The following is a 16038-nucleotide window of genomic DNA, read 5'->3' on the forward strand; positions in this document are numbered from 1 at the left end:
CAAATATGACATGTGCTCTGGATATGAGAGAGGAAGTAAGAGTACTTGTGTTATACTTGTCAGTACTCAATACTATGTGACCACTCTTAGGATTCCAGTTGCTCTGTATCATCTGATCCAGTCAAGGCAAAATGTAGCAGAATTTCTGGGCCATTCAAAAAAATAGGTTAATGTCTTCTGTTGGGGTAAAAGCAGAGGTCTGGAGAGACAGATAATGAAGCAATAATATTCTTATCCAACTTTGATACCTTTCACAGCATTTCATATGTAGTCATTGTGCAACAAATCTTTCTCAAATTATACTTGTCATAATTTTACTGAAGTATAGTTGGTGTTCAATAAATTTAAATATGCTACAAGTTTTAAAGAAATGATCCTACCTACCTAGAAATACGCTGGTGTATCATGTGTGTTTTTTTTTTTCTTCAAGATTTTATCCTTATCACCTTATCACCTAAAACTTTCAGAAAAAAAAGTGTTATGTTATAAGAATAAGAAACACTAATACAAAATTATCTAGCAAATGTTGTATCTTGCTTTTCAGTGTTCATAAGAACTGGAGTTCTATCATGCTGTAGGCAATACATGAAGAAGAAATGATAAGGGTGAAGTGTACTCTTTATATAAATGGAAGATAATATTGCTTGCTGAGAGTTGAAACTAATATAACTATGCAGTTAGGAACACTGGTATACAACATCTATATAGAAAGGAAAATACAAGAATAGCTGCCGTGATGACAGGACAAGAGTGTAACTCCATTTAAGGTATTAGCATAGTTAAAGAAACAATGTCAAGTACAAGGGCATTAAGCAGTGATGAAAGCATAGACAAATAAAAGTCAGGAAAGATATACTTTGCCTATATCCCTCAAACCCTCATTAGGGGAGAGTGCCCTGTCAAAAGGACCAAAGTATCCTCCCACAGTTTAGACTATCCCTGGGGTGCATATTAGAGCACCAGAGTGTCAGAACTCAAGGAAAACAAAGTTGTTTTCCTATCCAACAACCACTGTTTTCTTTCTTGTTAAAAGAAACTGATTTTACTCAAGTGTCGGGCAGCCATGTGTTTTAGAGAAACTGAAGCCTGTTTCAAGACCAAGTGATGAATCATAATGGGCTGATAGTGGTAGGGAAGTTTGGAAAGTCTGAGCCAAGGAAAACACTCCCTATTGTCCCTGTGAGATAGTGTCATCTGCAAGTGGCAGCTATCTTGACATTAGTTTAGTTAACTTTACAGGACAAGCCAGGAGACAGAAAGATGACAGAAAGAAACTGCATCTTTGATGATGTCATGCAGCCACTGAATTTACCAACTCTGGAACCCTACCACCTTTAGTCTGGGATTACCCAATTATATCATTATGGACATTTGGGACTGGATGATTTCTTGTTGTGGGGGCCCGATCTGTATGTTGTAGGATTATAGGATGCTTAGTAACATTCTTGGCCTCTACTCACTAGAGGCTAGTAGCATCTGTCCCCAGTGGTAACAAGCAAAAATGTCTCTGAACATTGATAAGTATTTCCAGGCTGCCAAATCTGTTCCCAGTACTGCCCCTGATTGAGAACCACCACTCTAGGTTTATTGCTCTATGAGGAAATATGTGTGTCTTATGGTTTTATGCATTTTAATTGAATATGCAGCCAGAAGCATCCTAACCCAGAACTGCACAACATCCACCATATGATTTATTCATTTTAACCATTGTATTTTTTGTTGTGGTATTCTTGTTTGCTGAATTAAAAAATAAAGAAACTTTATTCTTCCTTTTTTTGTTTCCTTTTCTTGATTTCTTTTCTTCTTTCTTTAGCCTGTCCTCTTCCCCCTCTGCTTTTACTTTGTTCTTTCTCTTCTCTCCTCTCTTCATTTTAACTTGCCCTTCCCTTTTTCTTCTGCTCTCCCTCCCTCTCTCTCTTTCCTTCTTCCTTCCCTCCTTCCCACTTCCTTCCCTCCTTCCCCCTTCCTTCCTTCCTTCCTTCCTTCCTTTCTTCCTTTCTTCCTTTTCAGAAAAATCTTGAGTCTGAATCAAATAACTATAAGAGTTAGCTTTGGTAGAGTTGAGACCATCATGATTCATGCATTAAATCAAAGAAGTTGGAATGACAAGGCCACTTATCAATGGATTGTTGAGTAGAATGGCACCAAATGAATTACTGTGTCTGCTCGTCTTTCCCAGAGATACTGTCAAGCATGAATCATGTAGCTGGTTTTGAATCTCCTGATGAGGTGTAACAAAAATATTCTACTCACAAACTGGCCTGAGTCACTCTAGGCAAAGCCAGAATAGATACAGCATATTGAAGGAGGAAACCACACACAAATGACATTGCCCTGGGAACACCTGTGAGACACTCTTACTCTTTCCTACTCTGACAGACATCATAATGTCATAATCCTTTATTATCCCCTTTATTTTTATATGTTTGTGACAAAGAAGCTCTCATATGAAATCTATCATTACTTTGAAATGAGTTAGCTTGAAGTGAGTTTAAGACACACACTAAAATGGCTGTTACAAATTAGGGAATATTCTTTTTCCCTAAAAGTCTTCTATGGCAGATATAATGTAGATATAATTACAGACTGTCAGGATCAAGCTTTGCTTCAATTTAACATAATTAAAAGTAGTTCTACCAATTCAGTGTTCTCTTTTATTGGTAGCAAGAATAACTTACGTCTTATTCCTGTAGTCACAAAACTACACGTCTAATGCAGCATTTCTGTTTCAGAATTCAAGTGCCATGTTTGTTCAAAGATGCGTCTGAATCCAACACAGAGCCTTTCATCAGCTACGTTATGACAATTAAATAGCAGCTTTACAATTTAGGAGGCAAGCAAATACCACATTTTGAATGGGAATTTCTAAATAATTGAAATCTTAAAAGACATATATAGTTTTTTCAAATACAGTGTGTGATTACAGCACCTGGCAGATTTGATCACCCAGAGAATTTTCAGTTTGACTCTACAACAGCTCTATTAAATGGTTATTAAACCAGGGTTGCAAAACTTTGTTGCAAAGTACTTCATTCTGTTTTTTGAAAACTGGTGCAATTCCTCTCTCTCATCTTCCTTTCTTGTTTCTTTCCTTCCTTCTTTCCACAATACGTACTAAATGCTAGCCTGTGACAAGTTCTATGTTAGGTCTGTGGATGTAATAATAAACAAGATATATTTTTGAGAGACAGACAGAGTGAGAGTGGGGGAGGCGCAGAGAGAGAGGGAGATACAGAATCAGAAGCAGGCTCCAGGCTCTGAGCTGTCAGTACAGAGCATGATGCGGGGCTCAAACTCGTGAATCATGAGATCATGACCTGAGCTGAAGTCGGACGCTCAACCGACTGAGCCACCCAGGTGCCCTTGTATAGTCTCTAACTTCAAGTAGCTTGTAGTCTGTACTACAGGTACAGTAAAGTTAAAAGACAATATGGGATGAAAGTTCCAAGACAGAGATAAGCTCGGGTACACTGGGAGCAGAAATTGGTAAATATTACCATTCTTATAGTTAGAGAGCCCACAAGATGATTCATACTTTATCATAAGGCAAAATCTTCCTCTTGGCCATTTTAATTCACTAAGTCTAGTTCTGTCCTCTAAGAACATGCATAATAATTTTGATTTTTTGCAGTGTTTCATAATCTTAACAAAGGCTAGTTTTTCTTCTTTCCTTGGGAGGCACTGAAAGGCAAAGTCAATGTATGATGATTCCCTAAATGAGTTTTTGAAACTTTCCTATGATGGGACATTTGATGGAAAGATTGTTTGGAATTTTCCACCGTTGTTAATTTTAGTTGAGAAGACAAAGCACTAAAGGTTGTGGTCCTTCACGATTTCACTTTCCCAGAATATGTTCTACAGACAGTGGTACTGATGAGTCATCCTCACCATCAACACAAAAGTTAGTGCTCAGATTTGCATTCCAGGCTGCACTGACATTTCAGATGGAAAAAACAAAAACAAAAACAAAACAAACACAGGTCCTCAAAGGACCAAGGTTATCAAAGCTGAATTTTTTGTGTATAATGGAGACTAGTTTATCATCATTTCCTTTCCTTTGGCAAAAGATTTTAAAAGCATAACAAGGAATTGAGAATTTGGTATACAAATTGTTAAGAAATGTAAATTAAATGAATAACCTTTGGTTTATTAAGTAGGAGCCTTGGATTCTATTCCCAGTTTGCTCACTAATTAACTGTGTGACCTTGGAAAAGTCATTTAATTATTTTAAGTCTGATTTCATCAACTGACTATGATATGGTGAACATAACATTCCCTAACGTCTTCCTATGATTTTGAAAGGACCTTATTGAAGATGCAGTGAAAGAAGTGCAAAAAGCACTTGAAAAATACATCTCTTCCCCACCCTCCACCAACTGCTCTGCCACATTCAGTAAATCTAAAGAATCTTGTATTTCCCTCAAAACAGATTTGTCTGTTAAATTTGTGGGTCAAAAGGAGAGGGTGAAAATAATCAAGTGTCTTCTAAGCACAAAATAATATGCTAGATTCTTGACCTATATTTGCTCATTCAATCTTGTAATCATTCATTTTTTCTGTCTTTGTCACATCTTTATCACACGAGTATTATCGTGTCAAATTAGAGAGACAGGGACTATAACTTTTTTTTTTTTTTTTTATTACATGGGTTGGTAGAGAGGCTGAGTTGAGATTCACTTACCTTCTGCCCTTTCTGCTGACTCAATGATCCCAGATAGACTTCAACTCACCCAGGAAAGATTTTATTGACTTCTTTCTGATTTATTTGAAATCAGTACTTATATTTGTTTCGTTTTGTTATTTTTTTTCAAACACTCCTATGATGACTGCTTTCTCCTTTGATTCAGGAGTTGTAAAATCTGTTCTGACTGATGACCTAAGAAAAACAAGTAATAATTCTTCAAGGGAGGAGATTAAAGGCAGCTGACATGAACAGACCAAGGGAGAGAATTAAAGACGTGAAGACTTCTTCTGGAATGAAAATATCCTGACTACATAGGGAGTGTGGTTGCCAGGTCACTGGGAAAGACTTGGCTCTAATAAAATTTGAAACAGTGTAGAAAACTGCTCTGGAGTTTCTTTGTTACAAAAATGAGGCTCTGAGACCATGGGCACTAGAGTCCTGGAGGTATTCTAAAAACTGGAAGCCACCATTGGCTTGGGAGGATATTGGAAAATTACATTGATCTTATAGTATTTCCCATGCTTTAGGAATTAAACAGTATCTTCTTGGGGCTAGCCTTAGACTGAAACCATTATTAAAGATTTTATAATTTTAAAAGTTACAAAGGGGTGCCTGGGTGGCTCAGTTAGTTAAGCATCCGATTCTTGGTTTCAGCTCAGATCATGATCTCACAGTTAGTGAGTTCGAGCCCTGCATCAGGGACAGCACAGAGACTGCCTGAAATTCTCTCTCTCCCATTCTTTCTGCCTCTCCTCTGTTCTCTCTCTCTCTCAAAATAAATAAACTTCTAAAAAAATCTTTTTGAAGTTACAACACATTTTCAAGTGTCTCCCAGCTAATATAGTCCTCTTCTCAATACAACAGAATAGTCACAGAAGTAGTTAAAAGGGGGGTGTAAAGCAAGGGGATGATGAAGAAAAACTACCATCCTAACCTTATCCTTGTCCTAAGAGGCTTTATCTCATCCTTTTACTTGTGACTTATTTTTTTTTTTAATCTCATCTTTCTAAATTCCAACTAAGTCATGATCAGAATTCTTGGCAGCTTGTGCTGAACATGAAACTTCCCCCAAATTCTACATTTTTGTTTCCCAAATTAAGGAAAAGAGATATTCTTCACCTTTCTACTCTAATTTTGTTTATAAGGGGTTGTGTCTGGGTCCAAAGTGTGAAAGCGTATTTAACTAATCTAACTTGGTTAACTATGAAGAAAAGGAATGAAGCGAAGCTACTACGCACGAATGTGGTTATTTAATGCTGTTGTGCGTAAAGATGGAAGTTTCTGGGCCCCTCTCAGTTTCCTAATAACTCTATCATTAGACTTGATTATCACTCCACATTATTCTATTCCAAAACAGTAGCAGCCCATTTTTTAAAAAGAGAACCAATCACAAATATGGAGGTTGATGGCATGGAAGGAGTATTCATTAGATTTTCATTTAGAAATAATAATAAAGTCAACAATGGCCTTATTCTCTCTGTTTTTCCCTGATTGCTGACTTGTCTCTTCCTCCAAAACAACAGTCTAACCAAAAGTGTGTGAGCCATCGGTTAAGCGTCCGACTTCAGCTCAGGTCATGACCTCATGGCTCATGAGTTCGAGCCCCTCATTGGGCTCTGTGCTGACTGTTCAGAGTCTGGGCCCTGCTTTGGATTCTGTGTCTCCCTCTCTCTCTGCCCCACTCATGCTCTCTCTCTCTCTCAAAAATAAAATAAAACATTAAAAAAAAAAAAAAAGCAGCATGTGAGCCAAACAAGGTCAAACCAGCTCTTGCTATAGGATAAACACTTGGGAAGATTTCATCTTTTCCAGAGATAAGATGCCTCATTCTTCGAACATTGGTTCTAGAAGACCCAATCTTTGCTTTCGTCCTACATTTTCAAAGTAAAGAAAAAAATTATAAAGGGTTTAATTTATTTTTGACCAATGCTCATGAGAAACAACTAAATCAACGTTAGGAAAAACCAAAAAGGGAAAAGGAAAACAGTCCCTAAGGTGCCACTGTGTTCACCCCCTACCTCTTTCCTGACCTAGAATAGAGTGTCTCAAACCAGTATGCTGTAGCACTCTGCCACGTTACAGGTGGGTGAAAGTTCTGCCCAGGTGCTGCTTCCCACTCTTCATGCCAGATGTGGCCTGGGAAAGCCAGAGCTGTTCCTCTTTTATACAACCGTACTTGTTAAGTCTCCCCAGTCCGCCTACAAGTATTATCGTTTTCTACATATGCCATTACAAGATAAAAGTTAAAACTGCTTGCCGGCAGGTACCCTATTTAAACGTTCTCACAAGATGGACCATACCAATCTAACCATTTCTATGTGTGAGTGTGTGTCTTTTAGCTTTTAGAATTAGCCTAACTCTTCTAAACATTCCTAACATTCCTTGCGGGCAGCAAATCTATATTATAAAATTATGTTACTCCATAGTGCAGAATACACTGCTTCACTCATCGTGAGGTCTCACTAATAAAATACAGGTTGATTTATGTTCATTTTGTGTCCACATGAATATGGCAGGACACATTACTCACTCATTCAACTGAGTCAGCACTCAGACAAATCCAGATAAAGGAATGAGCATTTAAGCCACATTCCATATGCTAACCAATGTTCCCCAAAAAACTTTGCATTCCATGTTTCCAGTTATACAGATGATGATTAACATAATATTTTATTAGACAGGTAAAAGCAAGGGTTAGTATATAAGATACAACTCAAACTGGTGGCCAGACAGCTAGTCACTAGTTGCTGGTCCCCAAAATTGTATTAATTTTTTTCCATGTATACGTTTAAAAAAACCTATTCCTTCTGTTTTAAGTCATACAGTCTGTGGGTTCCCCCTGCTGGCTCTTTAACTGTTAGAAGCCAATAAAACACTGATGATAACTGTCCAATAAAAATCAACTCCAGAGAGAGGAAAATCATCAGAATGGTGCCTGATGCTGGACGATTCTAGTTCAGAAGGGCAGAGAGACATGAAGATAGAACTGTTTATTTAAGCCAAGAACCAGTGAGACTCAGCTCATTTTATTTGACATGTTCATCCACATAATGTTGTTGTAAACTGGTTGTCAATATTTAAAATCTAGATTTATAGGTTCCTTTGAAAGGCTGCCAACAGTGAGCCAATATTGCCCCATGGTTATGGTAAATAACATGCCCACTAGAGTTTGCTAAAGTTACCATATTCCCTATGACCTTACTTACACTGACCTAATGCTAGTCTCCACTTACCATCAGTAGCATGAGTAATTAGTTTTTGTATACTTGATCCTTTTCACTTGTTATTGTTCTATTTCCAAATTTCACCAGGTATTTGAGTCTTGGAATTTCCCTTGACAGAACCACTTTCTTGAAAAACTACCATTGATTCTTCCACATCCTCATACCGCAACCCCTTTCCAATAAATGTTGTTATTATTTTGACATAAAAGGAACTAATATGCCTGGGGAAAAGTATGCTATGAAAACTATAATTCAGGCTTAACTTCTCTTATCACTTAGAGTTTAAACACGAGAATCGTACATCTAGAGAGTTCTCTTAACAGAGAAAAATTATCAAAAGAATACAATTTAGAGTTACTACTGTTTCATGTCAGAATCAATTTCTATAGCTGCAGCGAGACAGAATAGAGAAAGTGGTATCCAGAAAACTTTATTAGTCAAATAGCAGGAAAAAAGATACACTGTGACTAAGGAAGGGATAAAAGGAAAGTTTGAGATCTTTTAAAAAAGACCACATAATCTTACTAAGACCTGCCCAAGACAGGCTGGAAGTCTGGAAACCCAAATCTCCTTTTACATTGGATTTGGATGAAAAGCAAAGCCATATTTGGTCCATTATAATTATATGCCCCCAAGAAACTGAACCTGCCATTTGGACTCATTGCTCCTTGATATAGAGATTCCAGCTGCTGACGGATCACCAAAGTAGTGGTTAAGTTTACTTGGCTCCTATATTTGGCATGAAACGAACTGTTTGGTCATATATACATATTATTTGCACTGGAACAGTTAAATAACAGTTTTGCAAGGACTTCCTATTGTGAGCCTCTCCCACCCAAGTTCAGTTTCTTTCCTTCATCTACCTCTCATTCCAAAGACCTCTTTTCCCATATCTCAGTAGTTCTTTTATTAAGACACAACAAAATGGAGTGGCAGTATGAAAAGAATTGCCTGGGGGTTTGGAGGTAGGGAACCAGGATTTCTGAGTCCAAATCACATCTCTGCCACTGCCCAACTTCTGGGCTGCTTTTTCCCAATGGCAAAATACAAGCCTTGGAATACAAGAAAATGCCTTTTTTGTTTCCTTTGACTCCTACATAATTAGACATCCGTGCACATAGGCTTACTTAGTTTAATATTTTTAACTGAAAACACAGGTGAGTCGAAAGGTCTACAGTGTGTGTATGAAAATTATACGTAGCCCAAACGCAAAGTGAATATGGAGACTTACCACTTTTATTTTCCTTTTCACGGGCATCTTTCATAAGGATCTCTGTTGTTTTGTGATGACATGTTAGTAAGATGAAACCTGAACAGTTCAAAGTGTATAATGAATTACTATCAGCATCAAATAAAATGACTCATTGATCGAAGCCAGTTAGCCTCATACCCTGCCAGTCTCATGGAGAAACAGATCGTCAAGTCTAAAAAGATCATGATTAGTAATCACCATCCCAAAGTCCCCAGGGCCAACTTGGCTGTATCATCTGACTTATTTGGTGAATGGTGGATGCCAGATATTAGATACTCATTAGTATTTTTTTGCATTCTGATACTCCCTTCCTGGTCTTTCTTCTTAAAGCAGTATTTTCCAAAGAGCATTCTATGGATCTCACTTGGTGTTCTAACAAAAAACAAAGAAGGTAGAGAAGAGTAGGGTAGATTTTGAGGTTCTGTTTTTACTTAGGATATTTAACATATTAAAATTAAAAATATATATAATATTTTATATATTAAAAATATTTTTAAATGTTTATTTATTGTTGAGAGAACGAGTGGGGAGGGTCAGAGAGAGAGGGAGACAGAATCCCAGGCAGGCTCTGTCGTGTCAGTGCAGAGCCCCAAGCGGGGCTCGAGCTCTCTAACCCTGAGCTCGTGAACCTGGAGCCAAAGTCAGATGCTTAACCAACTGAGCCACCCAGGCGCCCCAAAAAATATTTTTTAAAAGGAACTCTTCTCAGAGTCTTTAACCTGCCAGTATGTAATATGATCTATGAATTTGCATAAGGTGATAGCTGCATTTTTTTCTCCATGAGATTTGAAACCATGCCCCAGGGTTGTTTAGAAACGTATTAGGGTATTTTGATATCATGGCGGTTGAGGACCTGTACTTGAATTTAAAGGCCAGGCAGCATGGATGCTAAATAGCTGCAGTACTTAAGGCAGTCCCACACAACAAAGAATTGTCTGGCCCCAATGCTAGTCGCCTCTCATTGACATTGGCCGAGAATGCAACATTCCTCGAATGAATTTGACCACAGAACCTTTAATTTGGAGAGCAACTTGTGAGCCAGTGCTCCCTGGGATCTATTTTGGAAAAGTTTAGCCTAAGGTGTATACTTAAAGACTTAGGTTGTAACACTGGCCAGCCTTTCCACCCACTCTCATCCATGAATTTCTCTTTTTAACTGGGACTTGGTGAAAACTAAAATTATTTCAATCCCTTTAATCAAGGTGAAATGAAAGTAGTAAAAGGGAGATAGGGGTCTGTGAGTGAAAATTCTGCCTCAAATCCACTGAGTCAGAGAGCCAACTTTGTCTCTTTAGAGCATTTATGGCTCATTCCTCTTTCCTCAAGTATTAGGATGACTGAATAATCAAAACCTTCCCACACAGTAGGGCAACTTGTTGAACTAGAAGAGAGCCATTATCTAACTACTGGGACTGATGTGAGGGCTTTGACCAAGAAAAAGAAGATACAGAATTTTATAAATGTTTTGCTATTTTTAATTTAAATTGCTATTTTTTCAAATAAACATTTTTTAATGTTTTTTGTTTAGTATTTCATTATGCTGACTGGTATGTATAAGTTCATGAAATTTCTTTTTTTTTAAAGCTTATTTATTCAGAGAGAGAGAGAGAGAGAGAGAGAGAGAGAGAACAAGCAGGGGAGGGGCAGAAAGAAAAGGAGAGAAAGTATCCCAAGCAGGCTCCATGCTGTTAGCACAGAACCCAATATGGGGCTTGAACTCAAGAACCATGAGATCATGACCTGAGCTGAAACCAAGATTTGAATACTTAACAGACTGAGCCACCCAGGTGCCCCATAATAAACATTAAAAAAAAAAAAAACACATTTAAAAAGCTGTGACACTTCCCCTGCCCCTACATCAAGAAGTCTGTTCCTAAGTGTTGGCTAAGATATGGAGAAAAAAGGCACTAATACATTGTTGGTAGGAATGCAAATTGGTGCACCCAAAATAGAAAATAGCATGGAGTTACCTCAAAAATTAAAACTAGAACTACCATATGATATAGGAATTCCACTACCAGGTATTTGCCCAAAGAAAACAGACACTAATTCGAAAAGAGATATACACTCATGTTTATTGCAGCATTATTTATAATAGCTAAGATATGGAAGCAACCCAAGTATCCATCAATAGATGAATGGGTAACGAACAGTATATGTATATACATTCCAATATATATAACAGAATATTACTCAGCCATAAAAAAGAATTAATTCTTGCCACTTGCAACAACACGGATGGACCTGAAGGGTATAATAGTAAGTCAAATAAGTTAGAGAAAGACAGATACCATATAATTTCATTCATTTGTGGAATTTAAGAAACAAAACAAATGAACAAAGGAGAAAAGAGACAAACGAGCACATAAACAAACAAAAAAACTCAGACTTTTAAATACAGAGAGTAAACTGGTGGTTGCCAGAAGGGAGATGGGAGAGATGTTTGAAACAGATACAGGAGGTTAAGAGTGCACTTATTGTGATGAGCATTGAGTAATGTGTAGAATTGTTGAATCACTATATTGTACACCTGAAACGTATCATACTGTATGATAATTATACTTCAAAAAAAATAAATTAAAGGTTTCCACTTTCAACACAAACCTTCTCAAATTGCTACCCTTATGAGACTTTTCCCCCACCTTAATTGTTGCTTGGATATAGTTCATCATCTGATTTCATTTCCAAATGTTGAGAGGATTTTCAGGAAAATGGAGGAGTGATAAAGAAGGGACAGGATGTCCATTTGTTTTTAAACTGTCCCAAAATAGTAGTCATTAACCTCTTTTTCCATTACAAAAACACTTAGCTGGGTCATCCTGGAAAAACTGTTAATACTTGTGGAGTCTCAGTTTCCCTGTCTTTAAAATAGAGTGACCAAAAATATTTACTTTACAGGGCTGTACGAATGGAATGAGATCGTGTAGCAGAAGTCCTTGGCCCTGGCATATATAGTTAAGGGCTCGATGCTGTCAAAACTGCCATGGTTATTATTCATAATATTGAAGCGGATCTCCTGCTTCTTGCTGTTTGGCTACCCACAGTGCTCCAGAGGAGCCCTGCTGTGTCCAGGTGACAGCTGAGAAGGTAGTGTTTTCCTTTGGCTCAGACAGCACTTGTGCAAACCCACAGCTGCTGCAGCCCACCAGCCTGGGTCCTCACTCACCTCCCAGGCTTCTTTTCCTCACTGCCTTCTCCATCATTGAAATTTCAGTCAAGAAAGCAGCAGAGGCCACCAAATTAACAAATGCTCCAGGAGTCAGTTCTGTAGGATTTCCTTCTCCCTTTTCAGTCAGACTTGATACCCAGGGTAATTTCTAAATACCATTTTATTATTTTTTTAGTCTTGAGTAGTCGGCCCCCCTGGCAGCTTGTGGAGAATATTTGAAAAACATGACGGTGTGGAGAATAAAGGGATCCCCGATCACCAGAACTGACTGCAGCAGAACCTAACAACCAGCCCACCTGCTACTCTTACAAAGGAGAATTCTGGGCCTAGAAGGGGGCCTCATGGTGAGTAAATCACAGACTTAGCACTGGAATCTGGTTCTTTTGGTCCCTTCAGAATGCAGAGACTACTATTTAGCTCAGTGTGCCTTGTGGGCATAAGCCAGAATAAGCAGAAAAATTCAATTGTAAGGATCTTAATAAACTATCAACGCATTCAGTGTAAATTCAGAATGCAGGTATCTCATGGCAGGGGGCCTTCCTAAGCATATTGAACTAAATACTGCTACTTTGACAACACAAAACTTAGATTTACCAATACTGCTTGCTCATCGGAAGGAGCATCCAGAATTGGACCTTGCCTCGGGAAAAGAGGTCCTGAAGCTCACTTTTCCCTTGGGGTGGGATAGGGAGAAAATGTTTCTCTCTCTTTTTTTTTAATTTAAATTTTTGTAATGTTTTTATTTATTTTGAGGTGGGGGAGGGGCAGAGACAGAGAGGGAGACACAGAATCTGAAGCAGGCTCCGGGCTCTGAGCTGTCAGCGCAGAGCTGGAAGCGGGGCTTGAACTCACAAACTGTGAGATCATGACCTGAGACGATGTTGGACGCTTAATCAACTGAGCCATCCAGGTGCCCCATCTTTTTTTTTTAAATTTAAATTTTAATTAGTAACATAGAGTGTAATACTGGTTTCAGGAGTAGAATTCAGTGATTTATCACTTACATTCAATACCCAGTGCTCATCACAAGTGCCCTCCTTAATGCCCATCACCCATCTAGTCCCCAACCACCTCCCTCCATCAACCTTCACCTTGTTCTCTATTGTTAAGAGTCTCTCGTGGTTTGTTTCCCTCTCCCCAACCCTCCCCTCCCCGCCCCCAAACCCCCCACCCCTGCAACACTGCTTCCTATGTGTTCATCTGATTTGTTTCTTAAATTTTGCATATGAATGAAATCAGGGGGCCTGGGTGGCTCAGTCAGTCAAGCATCTGACTCTTGGTTTTGGCTCAGATCATGATCTCACTGCTCATGGGTTGGAGCCCCATGTCTGGTTCTGCGCTGACCCTGCAGATCCTGTTTGGGATCCTCTCTCTCTCTTTCTCTCTCAGTTCCCCTCTCTGGCTTGCACACTGTCTCTCTCAAAATAAATAAATAAAAACTAAAAAGAAAATTCCACATCATATGGTATTTGTCTTTCTCTGACTGACTTGTTTTGCTCAGACTAAGACATTCTAGGGGTACCTGGGTGGCTCCGACTTCGGCTCAGGTCATGATCTCTTGGTTTGTGGGTTTGAGTCCTGCATTGGGCTCTGTGCTGACAACTCAGGGCCTGGGTCTGTTTCAAACTCCATGTCTCTCTTTCTTTTTTTTGTCCCTCCCCCACTCACACTTTGTCTCTCTCCGTCTCTCAAAAGTAAATAAACATTAAAAAAAGAAAAGAATACATTCTAGTTCCATTCATGTCATTGCAAATGGCAAGGTTTCATTCTTTTTAATGGCTGAGTAATATTGCATGATATATATGTACCACATCTTCTTTATTCATTCAGCAGTTGATGGACATTTGGGCTCTCTCCATAGATAGTTTGGCTATTATAGATAATGCCACTATAAACATTGGGGTGAATGTACCCCTTTGAATCTGTATTTTTTATCCTTTGCTAAATACCTAATAGTGTAATTGCTGGATCATAGGGAAGTTCTATTTTTAGTTTATTTCTAGAAATAACATCCTTATCACACAATTATGTATATTGAGGAAGAAACAAGGGAGGTCATCAGAGAACCCAACTGGGGTTTACATAGAGCATTCAGTTGAGTTCTGATTTTGAAAACAAATGCAGAAAAGAGGGCTATTAAAGAAAAATCACGCCAGACAAGATGAACAGACATAAGTTGATTTTGTTCCAATACCATTGCCAGCAATAGAAAACTTGTAATTGAATGCTGTGTGCAGACCCCCATTGGCTTCTCCAAACACAGACCAAATCTGGATAACCAGCTCCTATGAGAAAAAACCAAGGGAGTTTTTAGGAGCTGGAGTTGGGGAAGGAGGCCATCTGTGTTTGTTAATTGGCCTTACCAAAAGGAAAGGTAAACTTTCTCATACCTTCATGACAGGAAGTAGTTTTACAGTTTGGAGCAAGCTAAAGTTAGGCTCCCCTATCCCAAAGAAACTGGGAGACATGGGCCCTATCTTTCCTGATAACTACATTTTGAATAGATGATTCTCAAGTCCTGGAGAAAGACATTCTTGGGTTACGAAACTAGCAATAGGCTTTTTAAAAGATTTGTATCTCAAGGGAGAAGGGAAAGGATTTGGGATCACAAGTTTTTTGTTTTTTTTTAATATATGAAATTTATTGACAAATTGGTTTCCATACAACACCCAGTGCTCATCCCAAAAGGTGCCCTCCTCACTACCCATCACCCACCCTCTCCTCCCTCCCACCCCCCATCAACCCTCAGTTTGTTCTCAGTTTTTAACAGTCTCTTATGCTTTGGCTCTCTCCCACTCTAACCTCTCTTTTTTTTTTTCCTTCCCCTCCCCCATGGGTTCCTGTTAAGTTTCTCAGGATCCACATAAGAGTGAAACCATATGGTATCTGTCTTTCTCTGTATGGCTTATTTCACTTAGCATCACACTCTCCAGTTCCATCCACGTTGCTACAAAAGGCCATATTTCATTTTTTCTCATTGCCACGTAGTACTCCATTGTGTATATAAACCACAATTTCTTTATCCATTCATCAGTTGATGGACATTTAGGCTCTTTCCATAGTTTGGCTATTGTTGAGAGTGCTGCTATGAACATTGGGGTACAAGTGGCCCTATGCATCAGTACTCCTGTATCCCTTGGATAAATTCCTAGCAGTGCTATTGCTGGGTCATAGGGTAGGTCTATTTTGAATTTTCTGAGGAACCTCCACACTGCTTTCCAGAGCGGCTGCACCAATTTGCATTCCCACCAACAGTGCAAGAGGGTTCCCATTTCTCCACATCCTCTCCAGCATCTAGAGTCTCCTGATTTATTCATTTTGGCCACTCTGACTGGCGTGAGGTGATACCTGAGTGTGGTTTTGATTTGTATTTCCCTGATAAGGAGCGACTGAACATCTTTTCATGTGCCTGTTGGCCATCCGGATGTCTTCTTTAGAGAAGTGTCTATTCATGTTTTCTGCCCATTTCTTCACTGGGTTATTTGTTTTTCGGGTGTGGAGTTTGGTGAGCTCTTTATAGATTTTGGATACTAGCCCTTTGTCCGATATGTCATTTGCGAATATCTTTTCCCATTCCGTTGGTTGCCTTTTAGTTTTGTTGGTTGTTTCCTTTGCTGTGCAGAAGCTTTTTATCTTCATAAGGTCCCAGTAACTCACTTTTGCTTTTAATTCCCTTGCCTTTGGGGATGTGTCGAGTAAGAGATTGCTA

The sequence above is a fragment of the Felis catus genome, chromosome D1, assembly GCF_018350175.1.
Source record: "Felis catus isolate Fca126 chromosome D1, F.catus_Fca126_mat1.0, whole genome shotgun sequence".
Taxonomy (NCBI): domain Eukaryota; kingdom Metazoa; phylum Chordata; class Mammalia; order Carnivora; family Felidae; genus Felis; species Felis catus.